General features: G+C 35.7%; 1 protein-coding gene across 40 annotated transcripts in view; it reads left to right on the top strand.

Moving 5' to 3' along the window:
* PTPRD (protein tyrosine phosphatase receptor type D) overlaps positions 1-16216 on the top strand; it is a 2082753-nt gene that overhangs the window by 758855 nt on the left and 1307682 nt on the right. For all 40 annotated transcript variants that reach the window (XM_076008727.1, XM_076008702.1, XM_076008696.1 and 37 more), the window contains one exon: positions 2259-2300. The gene's annotated coding sequence lies outside the window, so the exon portion shown is untranslated. The remainder of the gene's footprint in view (positions 1-2258; positions 2301-16216) is intronic.

Genomic DNA, 16216 nt, shown 5'->3' with positions numbered 1-16216 from the left:
ATCCATGTCTGCATTAAGTACTAGATGGTCAGTATTTCAGTAGGATACTAGCAACTAAAATATCCTCTGTCAGGACCCTTGACCAAGGTTTATCCCCCTTTTCCTGGAAGATTCACTGTATGCAAATGATGTGATCTCATGATTTGGGAGAGTTTGAGAAGAGCTGAGAAAGAAAGCAGCCTCCACCTCCCCTGCTAAATCAGTCAAGGTTTGTCAACCTCAGTTCACAATTGATGCCTTGGGCTGGATATTGGTTTCTTGTTAGTGGCTGTCCTGTGCATCGTGGGATGGTTAGCAGCATCTCTGGCATCTACCCACTAGATACCAGTAATACCCACCTCCAGTGGTGACAGCCAAATCTCTTCACTCCATACTTCTACTAGTATGGCTATTACAAAATTGGATTCTTGTTTGATGTGCAGAAAACTTTTAAGTGTTTCTTTGTAATTTAAGGAGATTTTTTGTTCCTCTAGTCATGCCATACCACAAGTAGACATAGAAGATAGAATTACAGCTATTAAGTCTCATTTAAAATGCCTTACATCCCCCCAAAGAAAGTACTGCTTTTAAAAATTTTACTTTGATTTCTATCATGCAAAATTAATGAATAAACTTTGTCATCCATACTTGTATTTTTCAATTATTTTTCACATAATTGGTAAGAGAAGAAACACAAATTGTTTTGACACTGACAGATGGACAATAGGGTAGAAATATAAGTTATGAATAAGACATGCATATTTAAAATACCCTAATGTTGTTAAGCTATTCTAAATTTTTAAATATTTTATAGTTTTTAATAGCTAGCATTTATTGGCTACTTACTGTGTCCCAAGAACTGTTCTTAGGAATTCATTTGTAATAACTCATTTAATCTTTACAACAACTTCACTGTAAGTGAAAATTCAAGTCCTAGAGGATTAAATATTCTAATATCTGGGCTTATTTAGTAATCCAAGGAACCAAGATTAAAATCCAGGAGGTGTGAAATTCTAGTTTTGGACAGAAAGTAAAGAAGTTGGCCTGGAGTTGTGTGTGTGTGCATGTGTGTGGGTATGTCTATATATGCATTTGTGCACTTGCATTTGCTTGGCTTCAACAAAGGTTGATGAGCCATTCTGGGATACCCAGTGGCTTGCTTTCCTCCTGTTGCCCAGGAAGTCCTGAGGCATTTCTATATATTATAACAATAAGAACCCCTGAAATCATAATTTGAATTCAACTTACTTGATTATGCATTCAGGTGCCTTTGATAACTAAAATTCTTTGAGTTGTGAACATTAAATATAAAAGAAAGTTGTTTTCATTTCTATTTTATCGATCCTATTTATCATTCATGATTAAACTCTTACTCCAAAATACTGGTAGAAATCCCAAGTGAAATTGATTTTTCTCTGATTTTTTCCCCATAGCTGGAAATTTTAGGCAGATAACATGCCAAAAAATATGAACATAGTGGTTCTTTCATTCAACATTTAATTGAAGTTCTTATAATTAGTATAATCACATTTGCAGTGTGAGCTCCCAGATCTAAGCCTTTAGGTGGGTGTGTCTCCAAACATTTGGAAATGTGGCATTGCATCTAATAAAATAATAAAATAGAAAAAGAAAGAATAAAAATATCGGGCTTTAGTTCAGCAGTACGTGACTGTTTTTCCACTTTTGATTTTTAAAGTGCTCAAGTTCATTTGAACATATTTAAATCTATTACTGTATTCATTCTGGATTCATTGCCTGAAATTTTTTAAAACATTACTGTGAAAATGACTCTATATTAAGTTTAATTAGTGCTTTGCTGCCATTTTTGATGAACAAATATTATAAGGCTTTTATTATCATAAAATCTACTTAACCTGTTTGTTCATCTTTCTATTTTGAAGCTAATAATTCAAATAGCATTTTTGAAAGGTGAAAGTCTGAGTTTTTTCATACAATAGACATTTGTGGATATTCTTTCTTTCTGTATTTCTTTCTGGGGAAAAATGTTTATTTTAAGACATAAAGGAATTACAGGTCCTTTGGAGTTCAAATTGAGAAGTTTTAGAGCATTTTTATACCCCATCTTTTTTATCTTAATGAACTTTAGTAAAAAATACAAAAGATAGGACTTCTTTTTGAAGTTAATGGGAAGATACACATTGTGATCAATGGTTGAGGTTTAAACATATTCTTAATTGTATGTATTGGTATTTCCCAATTTGTTTATTATTCTAAGTACATTAATAGTAATATTCTTTTTTTTTTTTTTTAAACAATAGGTTCCTATCCTGAGACCACAGCAGGATGTGCCTTGGACAAAGGTATGTATGTATAAAACACTTCTCAAATTTGTTCTGTGAATAAACGACAAGTTATGATGATAATTGCATTACTGTTGCATGCTTAGAAATATGGTATTATGTTCCATGTTCATTTATATGATATACACTTTTTCATCTGACAAAATATAATAGTGAGAAAATATGAGAATCAAAAATTTGATTATCAAATATGTATCATTGTGGGGACAGAAAAGCTTAATCAATACAACCTATATTCAAAGAATATCCTTGCAAGTAAAGCAGTAGAATTATTCAAAGGCTGATGGAAAGTTTTAACATATCTTTAATGCTTCTTATGATGAAATTATTGAAATAGGTATAGGTGAGTTAAATTATCAGGTCAGAACTACTTAAAAGTGTCTAAATTTGGGGGCACCAAATAGAGAAATTAGTGTAGAATTATCAATTTGAAAAGAGGAAGCAATCAGGAAAATAAACACATAAACAGCTCAGAATGAACTATATAAATGCCCTACCTGAAAGATAAAGAGAATACTTCAAGGTCAACACAGGATGTCTATAATTTCAAAATGGAATGCTATTGTTAAAAAAAAGGTTATTAAATATCATTAAAAACATTGTGAAATGTAAGAACTGAATCCTAACAGAGTTGAAAAAAATGTATAAGATGCATAAAAGCTACATAGAGGGAAATTTCTGAATAAGAAGCAAGTGAACTAAAATTCTTCAGCATAGTGGTGGTGAAGGGTGAAAACCGAGAAAATGAATGTCACATATAGAAGGTATTGATTACCAGTCCATTTCTAAGGAGGAAGCAGCAAGGAAAAATTACCAAAAAATTGCTTAAATTAGCACGTAAGGGATATTTTAATGAGCTTCAGGATTAGATAGTAATGAGAATGGTATGATGTTATTTTTCTGGAGATATTTTTATATTGAATAAATTCACAAGGTCTGACTCTAGTTTCTCTGTGGCAACTCTAGATCGGCTACCCTATTCAGCATCCTTCCAATCCTACCCATGAGTTATTGAGGCAGTGTTCTTTACTTTTCTATGTGTTAGAGTAGTTTTCTATTGAAAGAAAAGTTGGGCATTGGTTTGTGATTAGGAGAAAAATGTGGCTATATATGCTATCATTCGTCATGCCTGTTCTATTTTTACATAAATATATTTGAGTAAATACAATTACATACATATCTTTGGATTTTTCATTTGGCTCAAAACATGCTGTATGGATTCTGCTGCATGTTACTTTTATATGAAAAAAAATAAAGAATTCTATAAATGCAATGCATATGTGGATAATTTTCTGAGATCTTAAAATTGAAACATTCTCCCAGATATTTCTTGACCCTGATTTTTATATAATTTTTATTTTAGTCATTTTCAGTCCCTGTTCAGAGACTGATGTGACTTTAGAATATCCAAGGAAAATATGCCAGCCGATGTGCACTGCCAGACAGGGAATGAATGGCTCCAGGCACAAATCTCTGTTGTGTCAAGGCTTTGGCATGACATTTGGCAGGGAACTAAATCAAACATAGCGCAATGCAAATAATCCCAGCTTCCCATGGATGTACAGGCTCAACCTCAAGCCTGCTGGTATTTATTACCACTCTTTTTCCTCCTATTCTGGGAAATGATATTTCTGGTAATGAATTGAAAACTAGGGCAATTTCTAGGTGTTCTCATAGTGTGAGTAAGTAGGAGGATCATGGCTTTGAAATTGGACCTTCCTGGGTTTGAAGTATAGCTGTCATTTACTAGCTGTAAATTCCTGGGGAAGTTTTAGCTCAGATATAAAATGCATTTACTAATAATTATCAAAGGGGTTGTAAAGGTATTAAAATGATATGATTGTTCTAAAGTGCTTCTCATATAGGGTACATAAATAATATTATTTTACTCCTCCCTTCTGTAATCAGTTCAGTTTTGTGTTAAACTTCTGGCTGGGTATAGTGGCTCACATGCATAATCTCAGTACTTTGGGAGGCCAAGGCAGGAGGATCACTTGACGCCAGGAGTTCAAGACTAGCCTTGGGCAACATAGGAAGACCACATCTCTACAAAAAAAAGAAAAATAAAAATGGTTAGCCAGATGTGGTGGTATGAGCCTGAGCCTATAGTCCCAGCTACTCAGGATGCTGAGGTGAGAGGATCACTTGAGCCCCAGAGTTTGAGGTTACAGTGAGGTATGAACATGTAGCTGCACTGCAGCCTGGAAGACAGAGCAAGACTCTGTCTCTAAAAAATAAATAAAATAAACTTATTAAATAATCATTTTGATCATTTTATTTATAGAAGAGGAATGATTAGTGCAATATTTTTATCATTGGGTGAGCACTCTTTTCTTTGAGGGGGGAAGAACTGTTGCAAACTTCTTGGTTATTTTTATTTTCAGTTCTTTTATAAATTTTTAGTTACTTTTTCTTATTTTTTCCCTAAAATTTCTGAGCTTCAAAGTGCTTTTTAAAAAATAGTTATATATAATGCATAAAGGGTTGTTATGTTACACAAGAACTTTTTGAAAGTTTTTGATTTAATTCTAGGTTTTGTTAGCGTGGTCAGAGATGGCAAACCGCATTGTAAAAAGAAAAAGAATATCTATAGAGCATGCTTATCATATTTTAGTTTAGTTCAACAGTTTGGTTCAGGTCTCTTATTAGGAAACAACTGTGTATAATATATTGTGTTAGGCATTAAGGATACAAAGAATAGAGATGTTCTTTCCCTTCCAGAGTGTTGTTATAATTATAGCTGGGAAGAGACATGTAAACACATCATTTTAACACAATGTTGTAACATGCTACAATGGAGAAGTGTCAATAATGGGAGGGAACAAATAGAAAAAAATCATTTTAACAAATCTTGCTTCCTGGAAGGGTCGACACCTCAGATATCTTAAAAGATGATGAGGAATTGGCCAGATATCAGCCAAATATACATGAGGTTGGGAGGATATCAAGAATAAAGGCAGAAAAATCACTCAAGAATCTATTGTCTGAATGAAAACAATGGTGGTAGCAATAAAGGTCTAAATTTGAAATTAGGAAGTTAAGTCCTCCCACTTCTTGAAGGTAGATTTAAAATACATTTAGAAGATTATTTTTTTACAGGACTAGTGACAATCTCATGAGTGTGTTACATTATAGAGGGCTACATCTTGTTAGCAGACTCATTATTGCTCTCCTGCTGGTCATGATGAAGAAAGTTGCTGTGTTGTGAGAGGGTCTATAGAGAGGACCACATGGGAGGTAACTATGGCAGCCTCTAGGAGCTCAGGGTGGCCCCTAGATGCTGACACTATCCTCTGGGGAACAACCAGCAAGAATTCAAGGGCTGTAGTCCTATAGACCAGGGGTCCTCAAACTTTTTAAACAGGGGGCCAGTTCACTGTCCCTCAGACCATTAGAGGGCTGGACTATAGTTTAAAAAAAAAAACAACTATGAACAAATTCCTATGCACACTGCACAAATCTTATTTTGAAGTAGAAAAACAAATGGGCAAAAACACCTTCATGTGGCCCATGGGCCATAGTTTAAGGACGCCTGCATAGACGTAAAAAAATGAAACTCTGCCAACAACCTGAGTGAATTTGGAAGTTGATATATAACCAGATAAGCCTCCAGATAAGAACCCAGTCTTAGCTGCCATCTTGACTACAACCTTGCAAAGACACAGCCAAGTTAAGCTAGACCTACTCACAGAAACTGTAAAATGATAAATGTATATAGTTTTAAGCTACCAAATTTTGGGTAATTTGTTATGCAACAGAAGAACCTAATTGCTTTGGGTATATATTAAAACCCGACTTCCCAATGTGGCTGTATTTGAAGATAGGGCTTTAAGGAAGTAATTAAGGTTAAGTGAGGTCATAAAAGTGAGGTCCTAATCTGATAGATTTATGACCATGTGAAAAGAGGAAGGGATCTATCTCTCTTTCCCTCTCTTCTCCCTCTCTCTCTCCCTCTGCCCCTCTCCCCCTCTCCACCTCTCCACCTCTCCACCTCCACACACACAAAGAGGTCATGGGAATGAATAGCAAGATAAAAGCGACTTGCAAGCCAAAAGAAGAGGCTTCAGAATAAAACCCACCTGTTGGCTCCTTGATATCAGGCTTCCTAGCCTACAGAACTGTGAGAAATGAATTTCTGTTGTTTACGCTATTTGATTTATTGTATTTTTGTTATGGTAGCCCAAGCTGATTAAGACTGATTTTGGCATCAAGAAATGGGGTGCTACTGTGATTACTATCTAAAAATGTAGAGATAGCTTTGCAACTTGAGAGTGGATAAAGGCTAGAACAGTTTTGAGGTGTATGCTAGAAATATGGGTGGTTCTGATGAAGTTTCAGATGGAAATAAGGAACATTTTATTAGAAACTGGGGGAAGGGTAATCCTTGTTACAAAGTGGCAAAGAACTTGGCTGTATTGTCTTCTAGTGTTTTTTGAAAGATAAGACTTTTGAGCAAGGAAATTGCCTATTTAGCTGAGATTCCTTTTTTGTTTTATTTATTTATTTATTTATTTATTTATTTATTTATTTATTTATTTATTTATTTATTTATTTTAGTGTATTATGGGGGTACATGTGCTAAGGTTACATATATTGCCCATGCCCCCCCTCGAGTAAGAGCTTCAAGCATGTCCATTCCCCAAATGTTGCACATCTTACTCATCGTGGTTGTATATACCCATCCCCTCCTTCCCCCTCCCACCCTCCCGACACCCGATAGATGTTACTCCTTTATGTTCACATAGGTGTTGATCTATTAATACCAATTTGCTGGTGAGTACATGTGGTGTTGGTTTTTCCATTCTTGAGATACTTCACTTAGTAGAATGGGTTCCAGCTGTATCCAGGAATATACAAGAGGTGCTATATCACCATTGTTCTTAAAGCTGAGTAGTATCCCATAGTATACATATACCACATTTTATTAATCCACTCATGAATTGATGGGCACTTGGGTTGTTTCCACAGCTTTGCAATTGCGAATTGTGTTTAGCTGAGATTTCTAAGCAAAGTGTTGAAAGAATGGTTTGATTCCTTCTGGCTGCTTACAGTGAAATGTCAGAGGAGACAAATAAATTAAAGAACAAATTGTTGAGCAAAAAGGAACCAGTACTTACAGATTTGTAACATTTTCAGCCTATTTATATTGCAAAAATGACAAAGTATGCTCTGAAGAGAACACCAAGAATGTGGCTAGACCATCACTTCATAAGAGCTTTTAGGATTGTACCAGCCAAAACAGTCAGTTTAAACTGAAAGGGATGAAGATGGGACAAAATGAAGAAAGGCTGTTGCATTTGTTAGATTCAACAGACAGGACAATAGGGCCATTTGGCTACAAGCAAGCACTATTCTTCCAAAAGAGGGAAAAAATGATTTTAAAGATGATTAGGAAGTCATCAAGGCTACTGCCTCAATTTCACAGGCCAGACAGCCTCTGTCCAGAGCCTTGGGGGCAGGGGCACCTTGCAGAGATGTAAGGGCAGGGCCTCCTGGAGCCCTGGAAGCAGGCCCTGGTCTGCAGCCATGGAAGTAAGGCTGCCACACATGATCTTGCATTTCCTAGCCTCCAGACCATAAATTTCGGTTATTTAAGCTGCTCAGTCCATGTTATTTTGTGATAACATGGACTGATAATCCAAGCAGCTTAATATGCCAGTGCAATAAATATAAAAATATTATATTTAGCAAACATGAATGATCAATATAGAGACTGAAGAAAGAGGAAGTGAATGGAACGAGTCCCAGATTTTGTTTTAGGCAATTGGGATTCATTTTGTTCAGTTTACATAAAAATACAGGGAGGAAAGGAGCCAACTTGGGGGAGTGGTAATGAATAGTTTTTATTTTTAAAATTAAATTGGAATTTTTATTGAGATAATTTTACATTCACATGCAATTGTAAAATACAAAATAGAGTCCTTGTATACTTTGCCCAGTTTTCCCCAATGGTAATATTTTGCAAAACTATATTAATAATATCACAACCAGGATATTGAAATTGAGATAAACCATCAGTCTCATTGAGGTCTCCCCAGAGCTGCTTGAGATCATTCTTGTCTGTATTAAGTTCTATGCATTCTTTCGGCTGTATAGGTTCATATATCCTCCCCACAGTTGTCACTGAGTAGTTCCAACCTATGAGGATCCCTTGCGTTGCTCTTTTATAGTCACAGCCACGTCCACCTCCCTTGCCATTTTGCTTCCTCCACCCTATCCTTATGCCCTGGCAATCACTCATCTGTCCTCCATTTATGACATTTTGTCATTTAAAAAATGATATATAAATGGAATCATATCTTTTAGGATTGGCTTTTTTGCTCAGCATAATTTTCTAGAGATGCACTCAAGATGTTGCATGTATCAGTAGTTCATTTTTCTTGTTGAGTGATACTCCATTGCATGGATGTGCCACAGTTTGAGTATTTATATGTTGAAAGACATCTGGGCTGATTCCAGGTTTTGGCTGTTAAAAATAATGCTGCTGTAAATGTTGGCATATGCATTTTTATATGAATATACTTTCATTTCTCTGGGATAAATATGCAAGACTATAATTGCTAGATTGTACAACAATTGCGTGTTTAGTTTCATAAGAAACTACCCAAGTGTTTTCCAGTTGGGCTATACCATTTTACATTCTCTCTGGCAATGTATGAGTAATACCATTGCTCTGTTTCCCTGCCAGCATTTGCTGTTGTCATTGTTTTATATTGTAGCCATTCTGATAGGTATGTAGAAATATCTCATTGTAGTTTTAATTTGCTTCTATCTAATGGCTGTTGATGTTGAACATCTTTTCATGTGCTTACCTGCCATCTGCATATCCTCTTCAATAAAGAGTCTGTGCAGTTTGCCTATTTCCAAACTGGATTGCTTGTTTTTAAACTGTTGGGTTTTTGGCACTCTTACAAATGGGGCTTTGAATATATATGTATGATGGCTGAGTGGAGATGATGGAGAAGAGGAGATAATATCTGGAAGTTAAGACAGGCAGGCAGTCAAGAAGCAGAACATGTAAGTCTGAAGTCCTGAGAGAGATCAAGGATTGAAAGCCAGATAATGAAGATGTGATAGTCAAGAAGATACTAGAGCAGATCTTGGAGGTCAAACGTATCAAGCCCTTGTGTCTTCTTGAAATGCAGAATGATTTTTTATCTTCAAAAAGTTTACTATATGCAAATAAATAAATGCTAGTTGATTTCCTAGACTTCAAATCTTGTATGAAACACTAATGTCTTCTCACTTATCATATATCTCACATACTAAGTAGTTTCAATAAGATGTATGAATTTTTCCAATGGGAGAAAAACTATAATTTTGGTATGTGGCACGTACAAGAAGAGAGGAAAAGCTTGATGTGGGGCTAAAGTCTGGAACTCAGATTACCCACTGAAATACGGTAAACACTTTGTAACAAGGTCTGTCTTAAGACACTGTAAGAAACTTCAGCTCAGAGGGAAAATCGATTATCTGGGATCTCCGTAGTAGACTATCTTAGAAGTACAATTAGCCAGGAAATATTGGGAGTTTAACATGAGCAAATGTACATCAAATTAGAGGAGAGGAAAATAAAGGAATATCTGTAAGTGTAGAAAGACTAGAGCACATTTGTCAAAAGGAGATTCAGTGGCAAGGTAACAATTCATCATTGTAGACAGATACTGGCTATTTGAGGATCTCTGTCTCATTTTCTGGTTTTTACTCTACAGACTGAGTTTATATTTAAGATTTAAAATTACTAAGGTACTGGTGCTAACCAAACAGAAGTCAATGGAGTTTTAATGGAGTTGGGATGAAGAGGTTCCCCTGGTATACTAGCATTAACCCTTTAATTGCTGGGTTGTGGGGGCTCTTGGAGGAGAGACCAAGATTATAAGACCAGTGGGTGAGGCGAGGGAGTTTTGAATCAGTCATTGCCTATTTACCAACTATATATAAATACTTTAACATTTTAATGGCCAGTGAAGCCATTACCAACACAGACTGTATGAACACCAGCCTATACCTATTACTATAGGGTCTGAGAGAATCAAACTGGGAATAAAATAACTAAGAAAAAGGAGCAAGGGTCCTGCTTTTTACAAGATAGAAATTAAAGGAAAGGTTATTGACATAGTTTGGATACTTGTCCCCTCCAAATCTTACATTGAAATTTGATCCCCAGTGATGGATATGGGGCCCAATAGGTGATGTTGGGGTCATGGGGGCTGACCCTTCATGGATGGCTTCATGCCTTCCTCACAATCATGAGTGAGTTCTTGCTTTATTAGTTCACGTGAAAGTTGGTTGTTAAAAGGAATCTGGGGCTGCCACCTTCTCCCTCTATTGTTCCCACTCTTGCCATGTGACATGCCTGTTCCCCCTTTGCCTTCTGTCTTGGTTGGAAGCTCCCTGAAGTCCTAACCAGAAGCAGATGCTGGTGCCATGCTTCTTGTACAGTCTGCAGAACCATGAGCCAAGTAAACCTCTTTTCTTTATAAATTACTCAGCCTCAGGTATTTCCTTTATAGCAGATACAGTTATCTTTAAAAATTCTTTTACTATGGGGATCATCAACATTGATACAGAGTCTGAAATCCTGAAGGCATAAAATATTTATTTTTCATTAAACACTTCCTACCATGTCTGACAAACCCCCGTTATTACTGGGTTGTGTGCTTACTATTAATACCTTAATCACATTTGGCGATTTCATAGCTTTTGATTATTAAAATTTCTTATTTTTGAGAATTCAGATTATTTTAAAACTTCAACCTAATATTTGATATAGAGATCTTCCCCTTGGCTGAGCACAGGATAGACTTAATGTTCTAGTTGCTCTGAGTATGAGTAGGAGTGGTGGGGTGGGGTTTTTGGGGGGACAGTGGTGATGAGGGAATGGGAGGAGTTGTTGGCACAAGGGAGAAAGGAGTGACACAATATTTCACATGTAACTCTCCTTGGCAAGTGCAGTCCACCCTCTGTCAGTTGGCATTGCTGCTCTATCTTTGGCCTCCTATGCTTTCTGTAAACCTGGGGGCCACATGCCACTTCTATCACAGTCATTCTTTCAGTGGTTCTTCAGATCACTTCATAAGGGCTACTCCTGTTGAATCACCTGGTGTGGCAGAGCAGGCTGAGGTTTGGCCACCTAGCCCCCCTCCTCATCCATCTCCGTCACAGGTGGCCACATGATGGACTTCACACGTGAGAAGGTCCAGGGTCTCCTGTTGCTTTCATAAGAGAAGCACTGCCTTCAACTAAAAGCAAACATTAGTAAAAATATACAGAAGCCAATATAATGAAAATAAGGGAGACTACATTGAATGATACCTATTTTCTTATCAGGAAAGAAGTGATGTCTTCATTCAGGAAGAAAAATTAAGTCTGATGTGGGAAAGTCTGATGATGATGATGGTTTTTCTACCTCTTTATACTCTTGAGATGAGAGCCACGTAGTTTAAATACAGCCCAAGGGTGTACATTGTGTTTGCCATGTACCTAATTGGGACTATTTGGAGACTTCTCCAGCAATGCTGGAGGTTCACCAGCAGAAATGGCAGTGGGGACTATCCAAATGTAGGCATTGCCAAGTTGGTAATAATTATGACTTAAAGATCAAATTAGAGGGTTCTAGTAAGAGCATCCAGGAAATGGCTTCCCATTGGCTCCAGAATGTGCAAAGAGGGAAATGAAGCCAACTAAAGACAGACTGGCAGAAAGTAGGGGAGGCAGAATTGTTAGTTATGTTGAGCAGAAAGATTTAAAAATACACATATTTTTAAAAGGGTGAGTTGACATATTTTATGTACTTATGAAAATTCTATAAGATATGTATATCCATGTTTAGTTGGGGAAACTGAGTCATGAAGCACATAAGTAAACATGTGACAGGCAAACTCAGTTTTCAGTGATTCCAAACTATGTTCTTTCTATGAAATTATAGTAGCTAATGTATAAAAAAGGGCATAGGAAGTTTGGGTTATAAGTTGATTTTGATCAAAGAAGAGATAACTATTTTATAATTATTGCTCTGAATTTCCAACTGCTTTAACTTTTTCTAAAACTGTCTTCTCTGAGAAAAATAACTGAACAGAAAATGATATCACAAACATTACATAAAACATCAATTTTTTTTTTCAAATCCTGAAAGTCAGTGCTTTTAGTTGCTTATGAAAGACTTATTTAAACCCAGAAGCTACTGTGCTAAAAATTACAGATGCCAAATGTGCACTCCCTATGTCTTTCTTCTTATCATGAAATTTAAATAGCTTGATGTGCACATAGCAGAGCTACCATTTGCATGAAACTTGACTGAGAGTAAATATTACATTTTTTCAAGTAGAGAATAAAATATGAAATTGATTTCCTTTGCACTTTTTCTATTATGAACAATTGCTAAAGAAATGATCATAAAGGTAATCCCAGTAAACTGTCTGGTCTTTATCATAGTGCCTGAATTCCTGTGAAGTTTTGCTGGCATAACCATCCAAGTTAAAATAATTCTGTAATAAACATTCATTTCATTGCTTTGAAGAAAATAGTGATTCCATAAAAGTGTTTTATGAAACACATTTCTTGTAGAAATTCTCCAGGTAAAATGAGGTCCATAGAAAAAGTAATTTGATAAATACTACTTGCCACACCCCTATGTACCACATGGTCCTATGGGAGATTTAGCGCGTTTGTCAGCATGACAAGGACATTGAAAGCTTTTGCAGTAAAAAGTTATTAATGTTTAATCTAGAAAAATATGGAATCAATAAAGCCACGTGGGAAGCAGTGCTTTGTAATGGTTACAAGTATGGTCGCTCGAATCAGAAGATTGAGTTTAATTCTCTGCTTCACTATTTTTTTTTTACCTTAATAGGTAAAATTCACATACCATAAAATTAACTATCTTAAAATGAACAATTAAGTGGCATTAAGTAGTACATTCACAGTATATTCACAAACTTTATTTTCTTCCAAAACAGTTTGATTACCACAAAAGGATACTCTGCACCCATTAAATAGTTGTTCCCCATTCCTCTACCCCCCAATAATAAATAATGTGGATCTTCTACTTATCTCTTTGAGGCTGTTTCCTTCTATATTCCTATATACACAGAAATGGCTTTGACCTTATATGCTGGTTGTAAGAATTCAGTAATCTATACAGTGTGCTTAAAACATAATAAATATTAAAGAAATGTTAGATAAGATGTTAAACTTGGTTGGCCTTCTTTTGCATCCAAAGGAATAAGTGCTTTAGAAAGCACTCTCTTGGAAATGTTTAGATAGAAGTTATTAGAACAGGAAAAGACTGACAGAAAAGCCATACACCTTGGCTTAATTAGGAGCTAATTAATCTCACATGTCTTTTTGGTGCTCCAGAAGACTCACGGTTAGAGCTCATGTTTAATGCTGTCTTTTCCTGTAATCTTGTTGACAAAAGTGGTTTGAGGTAGAAGTTAGGACAGATATATGTTGAATGAATGAGAGTTCCCCAGATATTCTTGATCTTGAATATTCTTGATCTTCAATATTCTTGATCTTGAAAGTACGAGGATTATAGAGGTTTTATGAGAGGAAGAAATATTTCTTCAAGACAATTTTCCACTTGATACCATAAGTTTTCATGATTATTAATTTTTTAAAGCATCATTGATGTGGAAAACTAGAAAACATAAAATATTATATAAAATTACATATATTTTTATATTTATGTAAATATATAAATTTATAGGTATAATTTTATGTAAATGGGTCATAGTCTACTGTGAGTGTATAGCTCTAGAAGAATTTTCCCCAAAATGAGAGTAATTGTTATGCTATATCAGAACCTTAGGTGTTTTTCATTGGCCTCTATATTCTTTTATATAACTGTTGGAATTTCTATGTATCTATATGCTATCTTACTAACAGAAAGCAATAAATCTGTAGCCATTAACAGTAGAGACACATTACAACTCTACTTTGATATTTTTACCCAATTTTTCCTCATAGTTGCTGGAAGGACAAACTATTAGAAAAATGTCAGAATGATTGTGGACTTTAAGCAAATTGACTTGCCTCCAGGAACCTACAGAAGAAAGAAGTAATCTGTGGACCCCCTGCCTTCTTGTCCCATAAATACAATTTACCCTTGAACTCGGGTAACAGGTAGCAAACTAGAACTATTGATTCCTTTTTCCTGTCTTTGAAGTCTAATCTTTCCCAAATTATTTTCCCTAAGACAAGATTAATTGATTTCTAATCCCTTCACAACTTCTACATACTTAGTGATTTTAAAGGGACAAGAGAGTTTATCAGCCCTTGCTACACAGGAAAGTTCAATTTCCTTCTGATACTCTCTGCATTTGCCTCCTGAACCCAAAGCTCTCACAGTGGTTCTCAAACCTAAGTGTCATCATAGAAATCATCTGGAGATCTTTTTTTAGCATACAGATTCCTGCATATCTCTCCTAAATTCCTCATTCTCAAATCCAGGATGTGGTCAGTAACTCTGCAAATCCAATATTCCAGGTTATACCTAAGCAGATAACTCAAAGATTTTCCCTTGAGAAACATTTGAAGCTTTAAAATCCTGAATGTCTAACCTGTTTTGCAAACCTGTAATTAAGAAAATTGTTTCCTCCAATTATTTTCTTCTGAAAGCATCTATAATTCTTTTTTAATACCTTTCCTTGAAAATATGTTTGGTGATTCAGGTAGAACATGCCAGCTTATCCCTCTCACCAATGAGGTGCACTATCCTCAAATGCCAAATGCAGACACAACTGAACAATCTACTTTTCATTACTTTTCTTTTTGCAATGGACGGCTTCTCATGACAAGTACAAGAATCAAGTCTTCCAATTATATTTTGTATTAGGTTAATGTAATTTCAACAAGAGTCCTCTTAGCAATAAATTATTTAGCACACAGCATGCAATAGCAATTCAGTAATATTTAAATACATGTAATATAGGTAGCTTAGGTTTTTTCATTAAACTGTTCAGAAATGCTAACTCATTTTTCCCCAAACATCCCTGTGAAGCAGACGAGAACTGCTATTATTTATCACCATTTGCAGAGAGATTGAATCACTCAGCTATTAAGTAACTTGAAGAGGGTCACCGCGTCAGTGACTAAGTCAGAGCAAACACTTCATCTCCTTGTTCCTTAAACAGTAATTTTCTCAACGGATTCCTTGCATATACTTCTTCCTGAGAGAGTTTACCAGTCAGCCACTTTCCTGGGAAATTCTTCATTATGGGGTATATGAGAATTTGTACTCTCTGGAAGGCTGAAAAATAGAAGGGGAAAATCATATTAAAAGTCTTTATTTTTCAAAGACTTTCATTCCTCCAGTGCCCTTGTTACTAATACTATTTCTTAGAACATAATTTTCTATTCATTCATTCCTTCAACCAATTTTTACTGAGCATATTTAATATGTCTAGCATTCTGCAGACAAATAGGACATAGTCCTTGTCCCCAGTTTGTGCAGCTTGGTAAAGAAATAGACACACAAACAAATGGTATAATATAATTGCTATATTACATGTACAAAGTGAGCTAAAGGGAAGAATCCTTGAGTCTATTTGACAGAGTCTGGGTAGTTTCCTCAGAAAACAAGAAATTTGAGCTGTGTTGTAAAAGAAGGGCAAGAATGTACATGAATTCAAAGTAATGATACAGTCATGGAAAAGGGAAGGCAAAAAAAAAAAAAAAATCCCTAAACACAATGTAGTCATGTCAGAGACATAAATGGAGATCTCTGGATTTAAAATTTAGAGTCCTAGCTGGGTGTAGTGGCTCATCTCTACAATCCCAGCACTTTGGGAGTCCAAAGTGGGAGGATCACTTGAGGCCAGGAGTTTAGGACCACCCTGAACAACATAGTGAAATCTATCTACAAAGGATTTTTAAAAAATAAGCTTGGCCTGGTGGCATGCACCTGTCATCCC

The sequence above is a fragment of the Microcebus murinus genome, chromosome 12, assembly GCF_040939455.1.
Source record: "Microcebus murinus isolate Inina chromosome 12, M.murinus_Inina_mat1.0, whole genome shotgun sequence".
Lineage (NCBI taxonomy): Eukaryota > Metazoa > Chordata > Mammalia > Primates > Cheirogaleidae > Microcebus > Microcebus murinus.
This window is presented reverse-complemented; position numbering and strand designations above follow the sequence as displayed.